Below are 24,169 nucleotides of genomic sequence, written 5' to 3' on the forward strand. Positions count from 1 at the left end.
CTTCTGCTTATTTGCTGAAACCTGAACTGTCACATCGAGTTTTAAACTGTAGCACTCTGGTGTCTCTATCCCAGTGATGTTCAGAAGTTTTTGAATCAATCTTCTTCCCCTATAATTTATATTAAATATGTTTAGTGATAATTTTAGAAGTGATTCTCAGAGAGAGCACTGAGTCTTCTGGTTCGTTCAGAGCCATTGCCTTGGGAGGGCTGAAGTGAAAGAATAAAGGTCTGTATCTGACATATGCAGTAGGAATTTACCCAAGGAAGGGTGTGGATATCCAGCCCCCTTTAGGGATAAACCATCCTTCTCTGCCCTGTGTAATAGAGCTCAAAGCCAGCCACCCTTTGCAGCTCTCGAGTGGCCTCCGTAGTACTGGCTCAGTACGCAGTGTCTCATTATGCTGCCTGTGCCTCTGTCCGCCCCACACCAGGGAGATGAAGCTCAGTTTCTGTAAGATGTTTCATTTTGATTAATGTTATTTCCACTCTTCTAGAAAGACACTTAGAAACCTCTGGCTGTTTCTTTTTCAACATGTATAAATTCATCTTTGAAAGTGGTTCCATTGCTTCATCATGGAGTTTTATAATGGAATAATATTTTGAGTGCCTGGCTGGTTTCTTTTCGCCTGGAACACTTACGCTTAGAGAGAGTTTGGAGGCAAAGCTGTCCATTTATTTTATAATACGGACAAAATCAGTAAATAGCCAGGTTATTTTTAAGCTTAATTTTCTCCTCACAGAATGCAGACCCTTATAAAAGAGCAAATACTGAAGAAGAAAGAAAGAAGGTTTAGCATCCCCCAGAAATCCCACTGAAGACAACCATTGCTGACATTTTGTTAAAGTTCTTCATGGCATACCTCTGATTCCTCAGGGGTGTGTGTGTGTGAGTGTGTGTTCACATATAAATGCTACATACAGATAACATTATAAAAACTGGGATTTTGATTTATGCATTATTCAACAGACTGCTATTTTTCTAATAATATGTAGACATCTTTCCATTTCAGTAAATATATATATACACATACATTATTTATATTTCTAATGACTGAATACTTTTTAATTTTTTAAATTATTCTTTTTTGAATTCTTATTCTTATTTCATGTATATGAGTGTTTTGCTTGCATACAGGTAAGTGTACCACATGCATATGCAAGAAGAGGGCGTTGAATCTCCTGGAACTGGAGTTTTGGATCGTTTTAGCCAGCATGTAGGTGCTAGGAACTGAACCTGGGTCCTCTGCAAGAGCAGCCAGTGCTCTTAACCACTGAACCATCTCTCCAACCCCTAATGACTGAACACTTTTATTGGATACCTTTCATGGTAAGTACCTCAATTCTTGGGGCAAACTGGATTGATAATGAGACTTTATTGAATAATACTGCTATTGTAGTTTGGATTTTCAATGTTCCCACTAAGGTCTATGTACTGAAGATGCGGGTCCTTGTCTTCAGTGCTGTTGTGATTGTGAACCCTGAGAGAGAGTGGGCCTAGTTGAAGGAAGCTAGGTCACTAGGAGTCCTGTCAGGACTTTGGCTATTCCTCATCCTCTCTTTGTTGTTTGACCTCCATGAGGCTAACAGCCTCCTAATCCTAGACCTTTACTGTGAAGCCCTGCTTCATAGACCCCAGAGTTACAGTGCTAATGGACCGTGGAGTGACACCACTGCAACTGTGAGCCAAAATTGACTTTCTTTTCTTGTAAGGTGATTTTCTCAGACATTCAACATGTGGCAAAAAGCTAACATATAACAGCCTTGAAAATGCCATTTTCTGTCGGCCTCAGATTTGGACAGAAGTTTATTTGAATCCCATTCCAATTTCATGAGTTGGAAACTGAAAGTTCTGTCAGAAAAGAATAGTGTCTTTTTAGTCTCTCTAGGTTTATGGATAGACATTAGTTCCTGATTTGTGTTTTAGAAATCATGGCTATTCTAAGTACACTTAAATATCTCCTTTTTACACTTACATAGTTTGGGCACATTCTTATTAGAGAAATTGTTGGATCAAAAAACATGCTCATTTTATATTTTAATAGCCATAATCTAAGTTACAGCACCATATTGTTTTTAATACCTGTGCTTATTTATTCATTCATTAATAACAAGATCCAGAAGAACCTAATAACAAACATGATTTTGAAATTCTAATGAATATACAGTATTTTGAGGCATTTACAATAATAGTAACAAAACGTCTGTGGTTTCCATGCTGGTAAGATGGCTCAGTGTGCAAAGGTACTTGTGGCTTAGCCTAGTAACAAGAGTTTGATCCCCTACATGGTGGGAAAAGAGAAGTGACTCCCACAAGTTGTCCTCTGGCCTTCACATGTCTGCTGTGGCATTGTCACCCTCCCCCCATAAATATAAACAAAACTTCTAAACCTGTGGTTTCTATTGTAGACAAAGCTGCATGACTGTACCATGTTTTTGCCAATAATGTGATGATATCCCTGACTACCTGTTGGGAATTTTTTTTTTTTTTTTGAAAGCCTGTGAATTTTGAGTGGTGGTCTTAGAGTTAAAATAGAATCGCAGATGTTACAATTCCTCTTAGCAGGACAAATTTGAAGTGACATAATTTGAAGTTAACTAAAGCTTCTGTGGTGTTAAAATGTTTTTTCAGGAAGGCAAAGAGTAAAAGACCAAAGGACATATTCTACCAGCTACAAGCCTAGTTTCTAGTACGTGATGCCCCAGAGATTCACTATTTGCAGGCCCTGAGTGTCCACCTGTGTCTGGTTGTCAGTACATGCTGGCTCTGTACTAGCTGTTACTGTCCACCTCTTGGGAAAGGCCAATGAAGCATAATGGGTAGTTCCGAAAGCTGATGGCAGCTCATGCATGTACACTGTGGTGTCAACTGTAGTTTTGCTGAAATTCTTGAAGCTGAATTTATTGGAGAGAATTAACTTAGGGATCAATGATTTCTAGACTGGCCAGGCCCACTATTGAGGCAATAAATAGGGGAACATTGGGGATGACACAGTCTCAGGGACCCAGGGCAGAGATTCAGTTTTCTAGAGTTACCTTTATTAATGTGAAAGAGTGCATTTGAATGGAAGCCTCGCAGAAGGCCTCAGCATTATGGCTAGTGTCTTTGGGTATTTTCAGACATGTTTGCATATGCTTTCCTAGTTAATCCCCACAGCAATTGTTTATGTAAAGAGTAAACCATAGCACAGAGAAGGCCACTGCTGGTCTCTGCTGGTAGGGGGAGGAAGCAAGAATCTGAGCTCTCTGCCACATTGTGCTCTGCAGTGCTTCTTTTCATTTAAAGTAGAAATGATTAATGACAAGTTGTTTTATTTTATTTTAGCAGATGATACAGAAGGAATATCATGTTGAGTGTTGAAATTGAGATGCAGCATCGAAGAAATACACCTGAGAATTGCAAATTATAAAAATAAGTTAAAGTGTAAAGTGCTCAAATGAAATATGTGATGCAGACAGGGAACGAGGCAGTCAGTTCAGTAGCAACAGAGGAATAACAGGCTTGACTGCAGGAAATGATTCTGCAAGTTGGGAGTTTTCATGGGCATGAAACGTATGGAAAGAGGCCAGGGAGTAGGAATACAAAGGATAAAAATTATGATATATGTGTGTATGTACATGTGCTTTAAACCTACATGTATGCTAAAGAACTATTAATAATTGTTATCATTTTAGGAATGTTTATCATAGACACACACATCCATGGCAGAACATTTGACTATGAGATAGAGAAATGATGGAGTTTGGGAGGTGTCTGAACTAGTCTGCTATTTTTATTTGGGCTAAGAATGTTAGAAGGGTAGGGATCAAATTACATCAAACAGCAGCTCAATCCAAAGGAGACAAAAAAAGGGACAGCTTATAAATAAAAAAGAGTAAAAATAAATGTGCACACACATAAAGAGAAAGCTTGGGTTTAATGGAGTTGGTGGAAAAGAATAAAGGCTCACTGTCACTGGAGTGGAGTTCTTCAATGCAGAGTTGCCAGTTTGTATGACATGTAGAATATGAAAGAGTTCTTTGCCAGCATGGGCCAAGAGCAGTGCCTCAGCTCCCTCTGCTTCCCTTCTTCCTCCCTTCTCTAATTGCTGAATGCCAGGTGGAGCTGGAGGGCAAGGACGGATTGAGTGGTCCTAGTGAGTCTCATATTGCATCTGGCAACAAGTGCATCACTCTCCACAGGCTCCCGCTGGCTGCTACACACTGCCTGTGCTTGTGGTGTCAGCCAGTGGACAACTGATTCAGACCCGCAGGAGAGAGCACAGAGTTTTGGCAAGTGCCCAGCTGTATATGGCAGACCCTACTCACTGTGAGTGCTTCGGAGAGAGCTGAGTGCATTCTTTCCCACTGATGCACTAATGAACCCATTACAGAATATTTGCTTGTAGCATCTCCTTAGTCACCTTTATTGGGCCAATTGCTCTGATCGTTAGAAACTTTCCTTTAATGCACAGTCTAAACTTTTCTCTCCTTGGCTTGAGGTGGCTGCTGCCTGTCCTATTTGGCTGTTGCAGGAGTGGCTGTAAACACTGGTCATGCTGTTGCCTGTAACAACAACAAAAAAACCCAAAACAAAACAGTGAAACAGATGCTGAATAAAGTTTGACTTTATATGTACTTCAGGGGAGAGCTTCCGATCCCAATATTAAAAACAAACAAACAAACAGAAAAAAAAAACATATGAAGTTGGGAGGGGAAAGTCGTGGGAGCAATAGAAAAGGAATTGGAGGGGAGGGAATCGGGGAATGGATTTGATAAAAACTGTATATGCATATATGAAATTCTGTGTGAGATAAAAAACATAGAATCTGTAACTGAATGTGCCACTGAGCAGCGCACCCATGAATGGCCTTCAGTGCCCAATGGGGGCATCCGTGTCTCAGTGTTGAAGAGGTTGCTAAAAAATTCCAAAGCTCCAAGTTGGTGCCCAAATTTCTTTCGTCTCAAAATCTTAGTGTGAAGTATTTAGTACCCTAGGAAAGCTAAATTAATGGTGAGTCAGAGTAATTAAGGCAAAGTAAATAATCTCTAAGGTTCTCATTCCCTGTGAAACTAATTTCATATCTTATCCTTCATGTGTTAAAAATAGTTCTCTGCTAATTCAAGATGCCCATGCTCTGTGTTGGTGAAGTGCACTTCAGTTCCATTGAAAGGATGCAGATTAGAGAGTTATTTTCAATTGGACATTTTTTAAGAGAGATTCATTTTGGCACCATGAGGGCGTGAGTCTCTTTGGGTGAGCTGAGAGTTGAATACAGCTGCAAGTGGGTGGATGATGAGCAGTGGACTCATCATACATTGCACCTGGGACATTCTTTTCTTCTGCACAGTGAGAACTCTTAGTTTACATCCTTCTGTCCCTTGACAAGGTTAGTTTAACTCTTGCAGGGGTTTTGACTGTCCACAGCTTGGCCTTGTCTTTGTCTGTTCATTTAGAATAAAATAAGTGTATTTATGGGCTGGGGGATGACTTGGTGTTCTAGTTTGCCTTTTATGACAAAACACTCTGACCAGTACCAACTTGGGGAGGAAAGGGTTTATTTGGCTTACATCTCTCAGGAGCCCAACCTAGGAACTCAGGACAGGAACCTGGAGGCAGCAGCTGAAGAACAGGCCATGGAGGAATGCTGCTTATTGGTTTGCTCCTGTGGCCCATGCGCAACCTGATTTCATATGCAATACAGGACTACCTGATAAGGGGTGGCACCACCCACAGTGAACTGGGGACTACATCACTCAACAGTCAAGAAAATGCCTCACATACATACCACAAGCCAGTCCAATGGAGGAATCCTCCAATTGAGGGTCCCTGAACCCAGGTATGAGAAGTTGGCAACTAAAGCTATCTAGCACACTCAGTCAGTAAAGTACCAGCCACACAAGCTTGAGGACCTGAGTTTAGATCCCTAGCACTCACATAAAAGCTGGGCAGCAGCAGGGTCTGTCACCTCAGCACTGGAGGTGTAGAGGCAAGCAGCTCTCTGGAGCTCATGGGCCAGCCAGTCTAGCCAAATCAACCAACTATAGGTTCAGTGAGAGATGCTGTCTCAAAAAATAAGGTGGAGAGCAGTTAAGGAAGACCCTTGATATCTATCTGGCCTCCACATGTGTGTATACACATGCATGCACACACTGATAGGAGCATGTACACACACACACACGCACGCACACACACACATACATACACACAAGTCTAGCTCTTTTGAGCAATGGGAATGTTGGGTCTTGAACATAATTTTAGTTGGTACCTGAAAGTAATATAAGTATATAAGCCCACATCTGTTTCCTTGTTTATGCATTTTCATCATCAGTGCATCAAAGTTTATCTTCTTACAGATGTGCTTAAGCAGCACGTGGTCCCATTGTTCCAGGGCCTCAGAGGCTGAGTGAAGGCTGGGGTGATGTGCCTCCTCCTGTGGGTGAAGCTGCTCAGGCCTTTGTCCATGACAGTAGTCTTGATCATATGAAAGAATTCTTTTTCTCTGTGACCAGGGAGCCTTTTGATTGAGAAAGAAGAGGCATGCTTAGAGAGAAATGTTTAACATGCAATCTCCCATTACCTACAACTGATCTATGAGATCGCTATCCTTGCTGCTGTGCACCTTCAAATCCATCTGTTATCTCTTTCTCTTCAAAGACAAGCCTGGGCTTTGCAGTGCAGCGTGTGCCCCTTCTTCCCGGGGGAATGCATCCTTTGCTTTGGAAATGTTTGAGGTACTAATGGAGTGGGAGCGATAGGGTATCATGTCACAGTAGAAAATGCATATAGCCATATGTCCAAAGTAGAAAGATCTGGCTCTGGGGGCACCTGTGGAAGGTGACTTCAATGAATTTCTTATTTTATTGATAGCTAGCTTTAGCGTTGCCTTGCCTTTTGGAATGTGAAGTGCCTCAATTTGATAAGTTTTTAATTTCTCTTTCTATCAAAAACTAAAATGGAGTGTAGGTGTGCGATATGTACAGGAGACAAAAATGCTTCAGGGTGTGTAAAGATACCAGTTTATATGTCAGGAAGGTGTTTGTTTGTTGAGACAGAGTCTCCCTGTAGCCCCAAGCTAGCCTGGCACTCACTGTGTAGACTAAGTTGGCCTCGATCTCACAGAGATCTGCCTGCCTTGGCCTCTCCTTCTGGAGTACTGGAATTAAAGGTTTGCACCACTATGCTCAGCATTTTATTGTTTTAATGTTAGGAGTTTCAACTTTACTGCCTATATCACAACCATTATGTGCAGTTATACAGTGCCTAAAAGTGTGAAAAGCTGACTCTCATCTTTGATTATCATAACTTTGTCTTTTTTTTTTTTTTTTTTTTTTGAGTCAGGTCTCCCCTGTAGCCCCAGCTGGCCTGGAACTCACTTTGTAGACCAGGCTAGCCTTGAACTAACAGAGATCTGCCTGCCTCCCAAGTGGTGGGACTAAAGGCATGTGCCACCATGCCTGGCTATCATGACTTCTAAATGAACTGAGTAATGTTCGTTCTCTTTTAAAGGCTGTGATGTTGAAAGTTGGTGAAGTCCTTTTCTTATCCCCTCATTGAGCCATATTTTTATGTCACATACATTTACTGCATGCTTCCTCATGCCGCAGAAACATAGACTGCATGAAGTGACCTGATCTTTGTCCTCTGGGAGTAGGAGGCCATAAGAGGAAATGAACAGCAGTGGGGAATGAGCGCCATGCAACCAGCAGTAGGATGACAACAGTTACACAATGTTGGAAGGCCTCACGGAAGGGTGGGAGATGAGTATGTCAGGAGAGGTGGGCTGCCATTCACAGAGAAGACACTTAAGCCTGGCTCCAGAGGGACTCTGCAGGTAAAGAAATCATTGCAAGCTGAGGTCCAAATGACCACAATGTGTCTGGAAGGGTAACAGGAAGCGACCAGGGCAGTGAAGACATGGGGAAAGAAAGGCCAGGGAGGTGAAGCTTGAAAGGTCATATGGTTTGTAGATGACAGCTGGGAAGGCACAGGGTTTTCTGTACCGCAGTGTGATGTTTCTCCCATGTATTAGGTTGCTTAATTAGATTTTTCCACTGACTACACGGAGTGCTTTCTATACAGTCATGTCAAAGTATGTGACATCTATGACTTTCACTTGACACACTTATCCCATTTAGCCAGAGGGGTGAGCTTGTGTTTTGGTCAGTGTAGAACTCCGCGTGTCTCTGTGGATTGGTTCAGGTGCCACGAGAAGGGCTGAAGCCTGGGTGTTCTCAGCTGAGTGCTTTTTGGCGGGCGGAGCCAGTGTCATTTTGGACAGCCATAAATAGGTAGATTCTTTTGTATGCTCCGCCCTCATGTTGCGGTCTCACAGGGTTATATGCATTTGGTGCTTGGAACTATAAACACTTTAGTAATTAATTTGAAGGTGATAGTGTTTTGAGCTATTTCTACACGTTAAAAATAATGTTTTGTTCACAGAGATGAGTAAGTGCTAGGAATAATTGAAAACAACTTAAAGAGTAAAGGGGAGGTGAGGCTTGTTAGCTGTTAGCAGAGATCACTGCTTGAAAGTGGCGCTTTGTTAGGTTTTGTGCTCCTTATGTGGTGCAAAGAACAAACCTCCCCATTTTTTCCCCTGAGAGCCATGATGTTATCTCCATAATTGAAAATAATCTTCTAACGTTGCTCTTTAACTAGATTTACACAATCCTCTTTCAAATCAGCTATTACCTGCCCTTACATTTCACAGTAAATGTTGCTGTCTGCACAGCCCTGGCTAACAAGAAGATCAAGTGTAGCTCTTTTCATGTTTCAAAACAAAGTGTTTCCATTGTAATTATCCTGGCTTTGGTGGTGCTGTTGCAAGTGGGCTCACTTGTCTGCTGCATCTGTGAAGAGGTTTCATTGTGGGGTGAAGGGGCCCCCACGTTCCAGCAGTGTTTTCTTTCACCAACATCTTAAGGGTTTCTTTAACTTTCCCAAACCCTTGAATTTTTGTGGCTGGAAATGTTTTTATAGTTGTTTCAAGGTTGTGGCTGGGATTGGGGCAAGGTAGGTTTTGGGAATTTTTTATACCAAATGATACAAGAGAGCACTGTATTCCCTGTTTATATCTTCACTGACCTCATTTTGGCAAAGTTAGAATAAACACCATGCCTATTAAGCTGCAGCAGGCAGGTTTTAAATAGGTGTTTATAATGGTGGTGACGGAGGTAAACATTAAAATGTGCTACCAGGGAATGCTGTGAAAAGCCATGGAATTTTCTTTGAATCCTTTAATAGCGGGACATCTTCAACAGTGGGACATATATTTATATGCTTAGGATACAAGTTCTCCCCAAATCTTGTATGTCTATGATGATGCATGTAAATCCTTTTAGATACTGTTCACATTTTATTGTTGTCATATTACTGCAATTGCATTATTGATCTAAAAAAGACATTTGCTTATTCTAGCCTAGCAACATTTTCAGTAAAGTTTCCTTTAAATCATAACTGCTAATTGCTTACTTCCTTGGGGGAAGATGTCAATCATCAGCCATGTAAAGATAATAGGGCGTTAAGTCCTACTTAAGTTGGAGCACCAAATCAATTTGAGACTGTGCACGAGGTACTCAGCAGATGTTTATTAAAGATACGTTGGTATATGAACAATGCTTGAAGCCTGACGGGATGAGGCAGGAAGATACTGAGGCAACTGGTTGATTTTCAGGTTTCTTTTGACCAGAATCCCCATTCTTCCACCTCATCATGTTAGTTGTCATGTTTAGATTAGCATGTGTTAAAGCCTGGATGTTTGTATCCTCCCTGAAACTCATGTTGAAATCCTAACCTGAAGGGTAACATACTAGAGGGTGGAGCTGTTGGAGGTAATTAGGTCCTAAGGTCAGAACCTTCATGAATGAAGCTGGTGCCCTTATCAAAGAGATCCAGGAGAGCTCTTTCACCCCTTCCTTCTTGAGAAGATCAAGTAAAAATATGACTGACATTATGAACCAGGAAGTGGGCCCTCACTAGACATGGTATTCTGGAACCTTGGTCTTAGATGCCTTAGACTTTGGAGCTGTAGGAAGTCAGTTGCTGCTGTTTCTAAGTTATCTAGTTTATGGAATTCTGTTGCTGCAGCCCAAATTGTCTAAGAGAAGGCCCAACTCTATTTACCAACTGGGTGACTCCCTTAACCTGTCAAGCCTAAATTTCCTTGGGTGAAAAATAACTGGATTGAACAAAAAGCAACTATTCTAAAATGAGTTTTATAAGACCTGAAAAAGATTCATATACCATGTACTATATAGCAAACAATGGGTTTATGAGCCATCTTTAAGTAAATATTTTTCCAAGCTATCTATTATATTGATTGATTCCATTAGTAGGGAAAATTGAGAATTGATTGATTCACTTAAATACCTTCTGAATTACATTAAAAATATGAATAGTCCATAAATATTTTGTTATACTTCAAAAGCTACTTATGTTATACCTTTTAAAAATTAAAGTATCTTCAGACTGCATGTGGAATAACGTTGCTATGAATGGCAAAGAGTCAGAGGATAAACCTCCCGCTTGGTTCCCTCAGTTGGTTGCCTACAAGGCCTCTTCAGGGTTGCAGGACTCAGGAATGCTCATTGTAGAGCATTCACTCCCATCTGGAGAAAAGCATGCTGCCAGCTCACATTCTCGGGAAGCCAGAGATCCAGGGCTGTGCCTCTACTTCTCTTTCTGTACTGTGTGTAGAGTTCATTGCGTCCGTGTTCTACTACTTTAGTCTTGCAGGGACAGTCTTAGCTAAATTCATGTTTCTGACCATGGTTAGCTGAGTAGAGCAGAAAGAAGCTGAAATTTGATTGTTAGAGGGATGCTTCCTTTACCTCCCTCTCAGTTACCTCAGAAAACTGAGACTTGGTGATCCCGTGGAATCCCACAACCTGCATACATTTTCCACTTTCTTATTAACAGTAGATGTTGACATATGGGGAAGGGGAAGTCTGTGTGGAAGAACTGAAAATGCCTCCATTTTTAGGTCACATTTATCCTAGTGCTCTGATCAGCACATCCTGTAGGAGAGACAACTTGGCACTCAAGTTTAAATTGTCTCAGAGCTACTTTAATTTATGAGTTTCTCAATCACGATATCGCCAGCTGAATATGGCACAGCTCAGCAGCTGTCTCTATCTCAAACACACCCATGCACATTAAAGAACCTTCTACCTTTAAGAGTAAGTCCAGCTTGGTTAGGCATTTGGTATAGAAAAGGCGCAAAGGAAGGGTGTGCATTCATTACTTTTGCAGGAGGAGGCAGCTTGACCCAGAGCAGTAGAGATGCCCTCCTGGGTTTTCTTTTGTTGTTTTACCTCCCCATTCTGCTCCTGACTATTTGGAATGTCCTTCCCAATTTCTTTCTTGTAAAAGTTGGAGTTTTTTGCCTACTGAGACTGGAAAGTGATAAAGGCTTTGCTTAAAGCATCAAGAATATTGTGAACACTTTAAAATGTGTTACCCTGAATCCTGGATGATGCAGCAGATAGCAATGAAGGAGAAAGAGGAGCCTCAGGACCCATGGCTGAGTGGCAGATAGCGGGGGGGGGGGGGGGGGGGATGGGAGTTGGCGGGGATGATCCTAGTAGAATACAGTTCATCTGAAAACAGTCCACTTGACAGCATCCACATGGGGAGACAACCAAAGTGAGCATGCAGGAGTGGCCAATGGAAACCAGCAGGACTGAGTCTGTAATGGTGCAGTTGTGTGTGCTGTGCTGGTACCAAGTCATTGCATTGACCAGTTGAGTACTTCTACTGCATTGAGCAATTCCAGGGTGTTTGAGGAGGTAGAAAGTCTCTGGTGATGTAGACAGATGGGGGTACGTTCTTTAATAACTTTTGAGTACTTTCTATATATTTTTGTAAAGAATATAGTTTCCTTCAAAATGAAAACATTTCAAAAATTTTTTCTATTGATAATAATGCTGAGAAAGTTGCTTTAAAAAAAAAAAATTCTGTGAAGAAAACTAGGGTGGAAGGCAGGAAGATCCTCTGGCCTCTTTCTGTGAGTTTGGGCCATTTGGATGCTTGGTGCTCTCCATATTAATAATTATACTTGTCTTTTCCTTTACCACAGGGATTTAGGGTAAATAAGTAACATAATAGGACAAATTTTGAGCTCTTTCTGTGGAAAAAGTCTGCATTATACTAATTATAATTGGCATAATGTTCACTGCCAGACAGGTGGTGGTTATTTTCTCTACTTTGTGATATTTATGATCCTGAAAAAAGCCTGATATTCTCTGGCCCACTGAGGATATTTTCTATAACCTCACATACTTGAACTAGGTTTTAGGCAAATGGTCTCTTAATGTTAGGCTTTTAAGTTGTGGTGTCTGTTAGTTGGGGTTCCCTTATGAATTCTCATTTTTGTTTTAGCCTGTGACATACAAGTGGAGAAAAACTAGCTGCAGAAAGCAGGTCAGACTGGAGCAGTGACAGCGGGGAAGTCAGCGTGTAGACAAGTGCCAGTGGAGAGAACAGGCCCTAAAGGCAACAGCGTGTTGCTGAGTTAGGGGTGCGTCATATTGGGGTAGACTTGCTGGTGTTTGCCCTGGGTGGCAGGGAATGGTGGGGAGGGCATGACAGATGGCAATATGGGGTACCAGAGAGCTCTGTTCCTCTGCAAACCTCAGGACAGTTCAAAACCCACTCAGCATGGATACATGGTGCTGACATTCCCAAGATGGCTAGGACCACTGGGAACAATGCAGATTAGAATCATCTGTCTATTATTGTGGTGCAGGACAGTGCATAATAGGTTGCATTTTAGAAGGTTTTGATTTTTAGAAGTTTAAAATAAAATTCCATCCAAGGGTGATACACTCTAGTTTTATAGAAAATGCACTTTACCAGATCAGGATATTTTTTTCATGATGGACAATAAGTGAAGTCTTTGTTTTTGTCATCTAAATGGCAGAAAACCCACCATACATTGTGTTTCTAAAAAATTATTTTTATTTTATGTGTATGAGTATATTGTCTGCATATATGTGCATATTCTGTACCCATGTTGTACAATGCCTGAGGAGGTCAGAAGAGGGTGTTGTAACTGGAATTATGGAGGGTTGTTAACGACTATGTGGGTGCTGGGAGCTGAACCCAGGTCCTCTGCAAGAGCAGCTAGTGCTCTTAACCTCTGAGCCATCTCTCCAGCCCTGACCCTACATTTTCTTGGTGTGTCATTGAAGGGAAGAGTCATATTGTTGTTAACAGCCTTCGAGTAGACGCTTCCATAACACAGGCAGAATCACCATAGCCCCTCTCATTTTACATTTTATGATAATTAAGCAATTACTTGCCCATCCTGATGGAATATAAGTTTGATGATGGTTGAGACTATCTCCTTCTTGCTTATAGTTATAGTCTCAGCATCTAGGATAGTGTCTGGAATGTAGAGGATGCCCAAAATTCTTTCCTGATGGAATGATGGATTGATGCATTTAAATAGGTGCAGCTTCATTATTCTTTACTTTGGAGTTATTTACTCCAAGAAGTAAATAACTTAAAACTTTGTCCATGTCTACATGAGGAGATATCACGAGTTGTCATTCCAAGGTAATAAACACAGTTACACCTATGTAAACAACACTTATTTTTAATATTTTTGTCATATAATTCTGATGTGACTTGTAGTGTTAGCCTTTGGTGTAAAGTTCAACAATTAAATTTATTTTGCAAGATCCTGTCTTTGCCATCACCAGCAGTTTAAAACAAAAGACATTACTTTTGAACCACTGTGGAGATTGTTTCAGTAGCACGAGGGGTTGAAAAGTTTAGTGGAGTTAAGTTGTAATACACCTCCAAGATTCTGTGATTCCTGGAATCTGTGTTCAGCAGTCTGCCTTTCAGCACATTGAGAGACCGATCGGTTCTCAGCCATGGTGTCTATGTTCTTGAAGGGCTGATACATGACTTCTTTCTTGCATTCTCCAGCCTCTTGTAAAAGAGAGCTGGTTTTCTCAGTGCTCTGGTCCTTGAGCAAACAGGCCTTCTCTCCCTTCTGTCAGTTTGCTTTCTAGTTAGCACCCTGGCATCACCAGCTGCTCCAGGTCCCCAAGATCTGACTGAGCCTCAAACAGTTTTTAAAAAATTATTAGACATTGTCAATTTATTTCCTGTTACTATTACTACTACTATTATCTATAATAACTTAATTTATGGGATGTTAATTGTTCTCTAAGGATGTTATGAACATTTCATTTAATCATCTAATCTTAGTCCCATTAAAAGTACTGTTATGTCTCCATTCTATAGATGAGAAGGCCAGGGCTTAGAAAGGCCTCAAAACAATTCGAGCAGTTCATTTTAAATTAAACTTACTTTGGAATAACTGTAGATTCATAAGCAATTTTGAAAAATAACAGAGATCTCCTGTGCCCTTTACTTGCTTTTTCCAAATGGCAGTGTCTTATGAAGATATGGTGTGAAATCCCAGGCAGGGTCTTGACACTGACACAGTCAAGGCCAGTCTGTGGAGGGTCCCTCATGTTACCCTTTTCTCTCCACACTCAGCTTCCTGTCCTTGCTCTTCCCCCAGCAGGTGATCCTTACAAACCCATTTCCGTAATGTTGTCACTTCAAGAATACCACATAAATACAGTATGTAATCTTTTGGGATTGGTCTCTTTTTAAGATTAAAAAATGTATTTATGTGTCTGTGTGTGTCTGCACATATATATTTAGGTGCCAGAAGAAGGCATTGGATCCCTTGGATCTGAAATTGCAGGCATTTGTGAGCTGCCCAATTTGGGTGCTGGGAACTGGTCCTTTACAAGAGTGCAAGTGCTTTAACCCTTGAGACATCTCTCCTGGCCTTTTTCCTTTTTTAAAAAAAAAATTTGTTTATTATTTTTGTTTTATGTGTATGTGTGTATTGTCTGCATGTAGGTAAGTGCACCCGTGTTGTGCCACGGAGGACAGAAGAGGCTGTTGGATCCCCTGGAACTGGAGTTACAGACAGTTGTTAGCTGCCATGTGGATGCTGAGATTCGAATCCAGGTCTTCTGCAAGAACAGCCAGTGTTCTTAACCGCTGAGCCATCTCTCCAGCCCCTGACTTTTTTTTTTTTTTTTTTTTTTTTTTTTAAGTCAGCTTAACTACCTGGTGATTCATGAATATGTCAATAATTTGTTCCATTTTATTGTTGAATAGTTTGGAATTTTTTCTTTGCAGTACTGGGGCTAAAACCCAGGAAGGACCTTCCACATCTAGGGAAATGCTCTACCACTGAGCTAATACCCCCAACTCAGTAGTTTTTAACCCATTTATCTGTTGAGAGGGACTTCTGTTCTTTTTTCTCCTTTACTACTGTGAATAAACTTGTTGTGGACATTTCTGTACAGGCTTTTGTTTGAATGTAGCTTTTTGTTTGTCTGGTATAAATGTTCAAAAATACAATTGGTGGATAGCTGTGTGGTTAATTTCATATGAAACTCCAAAGCATTTTCAAGTATTTGCTCCATTTTATATTCTCACTAACAGTATATGAGTGGTCTTGCTTGTCTGCATTCTCACCAATATTTGGTGTTACTGTATTTTTGTAGCTACCTTGATAGGTATGTGGTGATACCTTGTTGTGGTTTTAATTTACATTTCTCCAAATCTTTGGTAAAATGTTGTGTTCCAGAGTGTACAGAGTAGAGTGGCTCAGGGCTGGCTGGTCTCGGATGTCTTCACTCATGTCTGGTGATTAGTGGTCATTTGGAACAATGAGGAGTGTTGACGTCTCCCATCATCCAGCAGAGCTTGGTGACTGGTCAGGGCTCTGAGATAAAGGACACGTTCACAAGACCTTTCCAAACCTCCTTTAGACTGGATATACCTCATCTTCCCCTATGTTTCATTTCTAAAATGTCACAAGGCCAATCCAGGGAAAAAGCTATAGAAAGAGATGTCAGAGGACAAGGACATGCAAAACACAGAATAGCAAGCCATTTTGCAGCTAATCTACCACATCAGATAACAAGTGTGTCTTCTATGTCTTTTTCTTCAAAATACAGATTAGCCTTGAAATGTGTATGTTAGTGAAAGACTCATTTGACTGAGCTGTGGGCATAGTGACAACCCCAGTTACTTGGGAGGCTAAAGTGGGAATATTGAAAGTATAAGGCCAGCTTGAGTGATTCAGCAAGATCCCTTCTTGGGAAAACAAAAAAATCAGCTGGTAGTTAGAAAATATGTGTGCATGCGTGTGTGCGTGTGTGCGTGTGTGCGTGTATTAAAAAATTAAAGATGCCAAGAACACTGAGACCAGCCAGAGCTATGTAGTGAGACTGTCAAGCTCCCCTCCCCCAGAACTCTAAATTATCCAGCTCAGTTGTGAACATCCACCTCTAACATGCAGGATGGCTTCTACCTAAATCATAATGGAACAGTTTTAATTAGAGGAGATTATTTTTCATTGTTTTTATAATGTACTCTAGTTTCTACCTGTCCAAACTTAAGCAAAACTGCTTGGATGGCCCTTAGATTGAGTATGTCCTTACTAAGCTCAAAGGTATCTGCCTTGCACTGTGGTGAGAGACATGGAATGCACAGAAGTGGCAAGTGGTGTGTGGGATCTTCCACCTTAATTGTGTCTCTTTCTCCGTACCTTTGGCATTTTAGTATCTTATGAGAAACCACACTGCCTTCCATTTTCCCATCCTTAAGTATGTGGACCACATGTTTCTGTTTACATCTTAGGGCTTTGCTTTTGGCTTGGCCTGCCTCATATGACTGGGCTAAGTGACAGTGTTTTTGATGTGGGTCTGTAATTAGGATTCCTCTTCAGTAGTAGACCATGGGCTGGCTGCAGGTAGTTTAGGTGTATGCCATAATTATCTCGTGGCTTTGCTGAAGTTCTTAACCTTTTAATCATCTTCACTTATTTTGCTAAGATCATATTCCAAAGTAATAAATATCTTTCCATTATTCTACTTGTTTGGCAACTTAGAAAGCAGTTATGGATAGCTTTAATTTCAGTTTTGCTTAAAATGTAGAAAAACACGGGTAAATATCTGCCAAAGGCTAAGAGTGGTAGTTTCTGGGTGGTAAGTTTAAAGATGACTTTAGTTTTCTTATTTAGACTTATTTGTGTTTTTTAAACTTTGATGTTATAAGATATACTGTTACTATAAAACAATATAAACATTCAGATGAATGACTTTCAGGGTATACAGGTAGTGGTTTGTGACCAGTGAGAACATGCAGAGTGAGAAGATTAGAACTTGCCAGGAATGCCAGGGCCTCCCAAGTGATTGACATACTAACCTGGAGAGAGGACGCAGGCAGGGAATTTTGAGGGGATTTCATTCTTTGATGCTAATTCTGCGTGCTTTCTCTGGTGTCTGCCTCTGTCTTCTATACAGCGTGTCTCTCATATTCCAAGATGATGCTTCTGGTAGTGATAATCATTTGGAGACAGGGATGCAGCTGAAAATGCTCACATTCAACCAAAAATCCTTCCAATTAGAAAACTAAGCAGTTTTCTATGCAATGTGGAACAGAGAAGTGGTTTGTTTTCTGGGGTTTGCAACAATAGTTTCCTTTCTTTTGTGTTCTGAGCAGATAGAATTCTGGTTGTGTGGAGTAGAGGACCACGTGACCTCTGGATTCTCTTTTGTGGAGAATGAATGTAGCAAATAAGGGTGCATTGAATAGTTAAGCAGGTGTCCTCTTTAGCAATGCCAGGGTCAATACAAACAGCTATATATTTGCTTATGCATGTAGTCAATATAAATTATTGTGTAGAATTTTGAGTCTGGAACTAAAGACTAACCACTCAAAATGCAAGTAGCTAGACAGAGAAAATATTCCAGCTTACGTCCTATTTCTGAAATGTAGCATTTGATCATAAGATGAGGAAAGAAGCAGAAACTAGCCTACAACAAGACCAAAAGAAAGCAAAGCACATTGATCGTCCTGAGCGCCTCGTGAGTTCCTCTGTTGTGGTGGGATTGTACTGTTTCACATTTCAAAAGCGATTACAGGAAGGACCATACACAATAAATCTTTAAATTTTCCCCAGATCACTTGGCTGATGGGCTTAAGGCTCACTCAAACTATCAAAGGAAATGCTGAGCTATATCTTTGCTTCTCATCTCTCCCCCAGCAAATATGTTCCCACAGCACACTTTTTCCTGTGAGTGATTGTGTTCCACTTCCTTTGTCCCCAAGGCATTGAGATGTTAATCGTATTCCTTACTTCCCGTGTCCTCTGGCTGGGTTGCAGGATACAATATCAATATATAAAAATCAATTGTGTTGCTATATACTAGCAGTGAACAATCAAGAACTGAAATGAAAATGTCATTTACAATAGCACCAAAATATGAAATTCTAGGTAATAAATCTAATAAAAGAAGTGTAGCTGGGGTTGTACCTTGGTAGTTGAGTGTGTGCTACAAATTGCATGGTCCTGTGTTCAGGCTTTGGCACCACCAAAAGAATTGGTGTGAAACCTGTACACAGAAAACTGTAGAATACTTATTTCTGGAGATATTAAAGGTCTAAATAAATGGAGAACTATAGCTTGCATGTAGTCAGGAGTCTCAATATGATGCCTTTTCCCAAATTCATATATAGAATAAGTATATTTGATTTTGAAAAGATGACTCTAAAAGGTCATATAGAAATGCAGAGAACTTAGTGTATCCAAAAATTTTTAAAAAGGAAGGGTAAGGTTGAAGAATTAAATCTCTCTGACCTAAAGGCTTATAAAGCAATTGTAATCAAAAGAACACAGCACTGGTGTCGTAGACAAATAGGTCACTGCAACAGAAGAGAGACCCAGAAACAGAGCCATACTTGTATAAACTGATTTCAGACAAAGATGCAAAGACAGTTCAGAAAAAGATTTGTTTCTTCAAAAGAAAATGGAAAAGTGAGCACTGAGCTATATATCTTATGTTAAAGTTGAAAAATTGAACACAAAATAGATCAGAGACATGACTGTAACACCTAAAACTTCAAATCTTGTAGAAGACAGGAGTACATTTATGCTGTGTTGGGATGGGCAAAGATTTGTTAGATATTATCAAAGAGCATAATTATAAAAACCAAGCAAGTTAATATTTTGGACATCACCAAAACTCTTCTGTTCTTCAGTGCTTAGAGGATGCAAAGATAAGCCACAGATTGGGAAAAAAATATTTGAAGCTCATGTGTCTGATTTGCAATTCAAAATATATAAATTACTCTCAAATTTAAGAAGAAAACAACCCACTAAAATGGGTAAATGATTTGAATAGATACATCACTAAAGAAGAAATATGGGTGGCAAATAAGCACATGAAAAGATGCTGAACAGGATTAGTCATTAGGGAAATGCAAATTAAAACCCCAATGAAATCACACAATAGACATATTAGTGAGGCTATAATTAAAACAAACCATACTAAATGTTGACAAGTATGTAGAGGAAATGGGACTTCTTGCATACTGTTAGTAGGATGTAAAATGGCAAGACCGGTTTGGAAAATAGTTTAGGAGTTTGCTGAAAATGTCAACGTGCACCTGCCACATGAAGCATGTCCTCCCCTTCCTACCTATCTACTTAAAAAGAGAGAAGACTTGTCCTGGTGAAAACTTGGATATGAATCGTCATAGCAGTGTTTTTGATAACATCCACAAACTTGAATCAACCCAATTGTCCATCAACACGATAAACTCACAGCAGTAAACTCACACCCATACTGAACTCCTCAGCAATAAAATGTAATGAACTATTGATTTATGCAGCAATGTGGATGAATCTCAATAAAATTATGCAAAACTAAAAAGACTATATAGTCTATGACTTCATGTTCTAGGAAACAATGACCTATAATGTTAGAAAGGAAGTCAGTGGTTTGTCTGGGAATGGAGGAGGGCAGAGAGAGGTGAAGCAAGAGAGGTATTAAAAGAGAATGGGAAACATGAGTACTGGATTTGCATTATCTTAATTGCTGTGATGGTTTCACAGGTAAATACATACAGTAAAACTTCTGAAACTTTATACGTTAGTGTGCGAAGTTTATAGTGCTCGAATTACCTTTCCATAAATGAGTGCGGTCAACTGCTCTGACAGTCAGAAGAGTGCCAGGGCATCATATGGGCGCAGTTCCTTCTAAAGATCATGGGTCCTTCTTTCTAGTGGAGAGGGAAAAATGAACAAGCATTTATTGTAACTGCTACAAAGACAAAATATTGTAGGCACAGAATGAGTGAGTGGGGGCTGAGAAATGAGAAGGAGTATGGCAGGGTTTGGGTTTTCCCAGAGGAAGGTAGTATTCTGGCAAGCATGGAGGGGAGTGAAGCTCGGAAAGCAGAGAGGGACCAGAGCAGGGTTCATCTTGTCACCCTGATTTAAGAGGATTTCAGCCTATAGGTAGAGGACAGCCACTGAAGGTATTTAATTTGGAGAGTATCACACTATGTTTGTGTTCAGGGAATATTATTTTCAAAGCAGAATGAATATAATGATCAAAGAAATACAGGATTAAATTAAAAAGAGATTATACCATTCATAAAGGTTCTATATTAGCACGTCATGTAAAATTATTTTATTTGAATGGACTCCAAAGAAAATCACATGGAAAGTTATGCACCAAATTTGGCAATGTACTATATTTGTGGATCTATGTTTCTGGGTTTCCTTTCTTCCTCTGACTTCACCTGTAGAGGGTACATTTGTCAATCTTATTCCAGGTGCATTTTGACAAAAGTTTCCAGATCAGAGGTCTTGCCTTAATCTGAATGGTAAAAGTTCTCCTTTGCAGAATCCCAGGAGGGTGGAGAATCTAGCTTAGCAGTCTAGAACATTCATAACCTTCTTAGTGTGTTTGTGATCTAGTGGTCCAAGCACTAAAGCTAGGTTCATCTCTCCCTCCAGTGCTTTGCAAAGTCCCTTCTGGTACTGAAAGCCAGTATTGCAAGGGCAGCTCTTTCATCCCTCAACTTGAATGATATGGTCTGGGCACCACTAAGGGATGCTGGAAATAGTGCAGACTTGAGCCCTGAAGAATGGAGCCTGCTCATCATCCATCAATACTTCACTGACTGATAATATTTCCCAAATTTTATTTTCCTTTCAAGTGGGAAAGGTTCCTGTTTTTCTCTCTCTTGGGAATGTACTTTTAGCAGAAGCAGTGAAACATACTGGTGAGGGTGCTGCCATGATGGCGAGGTAATTACTCCAGTACCTAAAAAGATGGAAGAAACAAAGTGCTTGTTATCACTAATTTCCTGCTAGTTTCAATTTGGAAAATATCATCAGTCACATTCTCAGAGCTCTGTGGTTTAAATATGTTTGAATTAAGTCAAACCCTACTAATTGCCAGGTGAGGAGCGAGGCTAGTCCCCTGCTGGGAAACAGATGAATCTCTCTTCCTATTATGCTGACATGGTCCTTGCTGTTGTCATGAAGCCCAGCATTTCCATGGCTCCTTTCTCCAAGGTGAGCTCTGCCTAGGGCCTCAGAAGACTCCCGTATGTACCTACTTAAAGGTAAGAGAGCAAAGTTAGGTTTATCCTTAGAGTGCTTAGATCTGTGTTGTAAAGGAACCATTTTAAAGTATAGATTCTTGGGGCTGGAGAGATGGCTCAGTGGTTAAGAACATTGTTCTTCCAGAAGACCCAGGTTTGAATCCTAGCAGCCACATGGCAGCTAACAACTGTCCATAACTCCAGTTCCAGGGGATCCAACAGCCTCTTCTGTCCTCTGCAGGGATTGCACGACATGGGTACACTTACCTACATGCAGGCAATGCATGCATACACATAAAATAAAATAAAAATTTTTTTTAAAAAATGTAGATTCTTTCTTGCACAGTCTTGACTTTGTTTTAAAGCCATGAGATGTGGGATTTTTGTAGTCACTCTTTGGAAAGAATTGTAGCTGAATTTGTAGCATTCCTTGTTCTTATTCACCGTGGAAATAGTTTCATTTAAATAGGGCTGACTTCACTTCTTATGTGATAAATGTTAAGTAGTGTTCAGATTAAAGAAGGATTAAGAAGTTCTATGTAATTTGATGAGAAGATATTACATAATTGCTATTGTAATAATAATATTACATTATATTAGTTATTAAGTATTGTTATTAAGTTACAATAATACTTAATAATTACAAAGAGCTGTGTACCAGAACTTTGCAATGTGCCTTACATATGGTTACTAATTTGACCCTCATAACATCCCTAAGAGATAGATTCTCTTGTTTTTCTTATGATATATATCTGAAATGATATCTCAAAGAAATTAAATAATTTATCCAGAGTCACAGAGCTTGGAAGTGGTAGGGTACAATTCAAACCCAGGTAGTCTGTTGTTAAGAGTTGGAATTGTGGTGGGGTGTGGTGGCTCATGCCTTTAATCCACTTGGGAAACAGAGGCAGGTAGATCTCTGTGAGTTCAAGGCCAGCCTGGTCTACATAGTGAGTTCCAGGCCAGCTGGGCCTGCAGGGAGACCACCCTGTCTCAAAAAGAACCCCCCAAAAAAGAGTTGGTATTCTGAAGCAGTATGCTAATTACCTCTTAATAATAGATGCTTTTAAAGAAATCATATTGAAGACAATTAAATTAAGATTTAAATAACATTAATAACTAGAACAGGATACTGCTACAAGTTATTGAGTATTCATGATGTCAGGTACGTGTATGAGTACATGCTGAGAGCATGTATTATGTTGTGCTCTGTATATATTATTAAATCCTCTTAATAATCTTTTATGGGGGATATTATCACTGATGTTATAGAGACAAGAAAAATTAGGCTTGGCCAAGTAGGAAATTTGAGGTAAGGTTCAAAGCCAAATCCTTAACTAAAATGTTTGTTTTTGACCCTATGCTTGAAGGTAATAAAAATGACTCAAGTGAGACTGCTGTGTGAGTCGGCGTCTTTATTATGTAAGTCATGAAATTAGTTTTTAACTTCATTAATATATCTGTATTAATCCTATATATTAGAATGGTTGCAGACTCCCAAATAGCGTTTTTATTTTTACATTTAAAAGTGTTACAAACAATGGGCTTGGTAGCTACGTAATATTTTCTGTGCTTGGGCCAGGTGGTTAAGAACAGGGGTCTTAGTCTCTTTTAGAGTCATGGACCTCTTTAGCGGACTGCTCAAGTGTATGGCCTATTTATCAAAATGCAGTGTATGAATGTGTGAAATGCCTGGACTGGTAAGGAAGCAATTATATTGAAATATCAAATTATTAAAACCTACTTGGATTATTGCAATATGCATTCTTCTTCATTGGCACATTATAGTAGTGCTTGTAGTGAGGAAAACGGCCACTGTAATTTCAAAGTGCTGATGAACATAGATAGTATTTTGAGACACCAGAAATAATTACAGTGAGACATGAAAATATTTATGGTTTCTGTTGTGACAGATGTACAGTGCTACTGAAGTTGCCGTGACTGGCTTTGTTGCCTGCATTCTGAGGTTCAGACTGCTATTTGGAAGCAAGAAAGTGAGTTTCGGGTTAATGGATTTGATTTCTTTCTTTTTTAAAAAAAAGGTTTATTGATTCTTTGAGAATTTCATACTAAGTATTTTGTTTATATTCAGAAACCCCTTCATTTTCACCCTTACCCTACTACCCACCCCAAACTTCATAGCCTGTGTTATTATTTTACCCTTTTAAAAGGCCTATTGAGTCTAATTTGTGTTTCCAAAATGTTCTTGGGTGTGAGTCCATCCCTTGGAGTCTGGTCTACCTATCAGATATCAATCATATCCTTAAAGAAAACTGCCTTTTCTGCTCCCAGCAACCATCAGTTACCAATAGTTCCTCATCCAGGCTTGGGGTTTTTGCCCATCTCCTCACTTTATGTGCTGGGTTTTTTATTTTTGTTGTTGTTTTATTTTGTTGTTTGTTTGTTTGTTTGTTTTGTTTGTTTGAGACAGTGCCTCACTACGTAGTCCCAGCTGTACTTGAACTCACTATGTAGACCATCCCAGGCTGGCCTAGGTCACACAATAACCCACCTACCTCTGTCTATTGAGCACTGGATTAAAGGTGTACATCACCACACTGGACCATGCTGAGTTTTTATCTGGCTTGGGCTTGCACAGGTCATATGCATGCTGTCATAAGGACTGTGGGTTCATATGTGCAACATCCCTGTTGTGCCTAGACAACAGTTTTTGTATTCATCTACCACCTCTGGCTCTTACAATCTTTCCACCCCTGTCCCCCTGCTACAATGATCCTTG

At 40.0% G+C, this 24,169-nt stretch overlaps 1 protein-coding gene across 10 annotated transcripts in view; it reads left to right on the forward strand.

The window, feature by feature from the left end:
• Enox1 (ecto-NOX disulfide-thiol exchanger 1) overlaps nucleotides 1–24,169 on the forward strand; it is a 589,822-nt gene that overhangs the window by 13,364 nt on the left and 552,289 nt on the right. For 5 of the 10 annotated variants that reach the window (XM_029556969.1, XM_029556966.1, XM_029556974.1 and 2 more), the window contains exons 2-4: nucleotides 21,285–21,450; nucleotides 22,800–22,851; nucleotides 23,343–23,423. The exons of 4 other annotated variants lie outside the window; for them this stretch is intronic. The gene's annotated coding sequence lies outside the window, so the exon portion shown is untranslated. The remainder of the gene's footprint in view (nucleotides 1–21,284; nucleotides 21,451–22,799; nucleotides 22,852–23,342; nucleotides 23,424–24,169) is intronic. One more of the 10 variants, XM_029556967.1, reaches the window with a different exon arrangement.

This window comes from Nannospalax galili, unplaced genomic scaffold, assembly GCF_000622305.1.
Source record: "Nannospalax galili isolate Female #2095 unplaced genomic scaffold, S.galili_v1.0 scaffold386, whole genome shotgun sequence".
Taxonomy (NCBI): Eukaryota; Metazoa; Chordata; class Mammalia; order Rodentia; family Spalacidae; genus Nannospalax; species Nannospalax galili.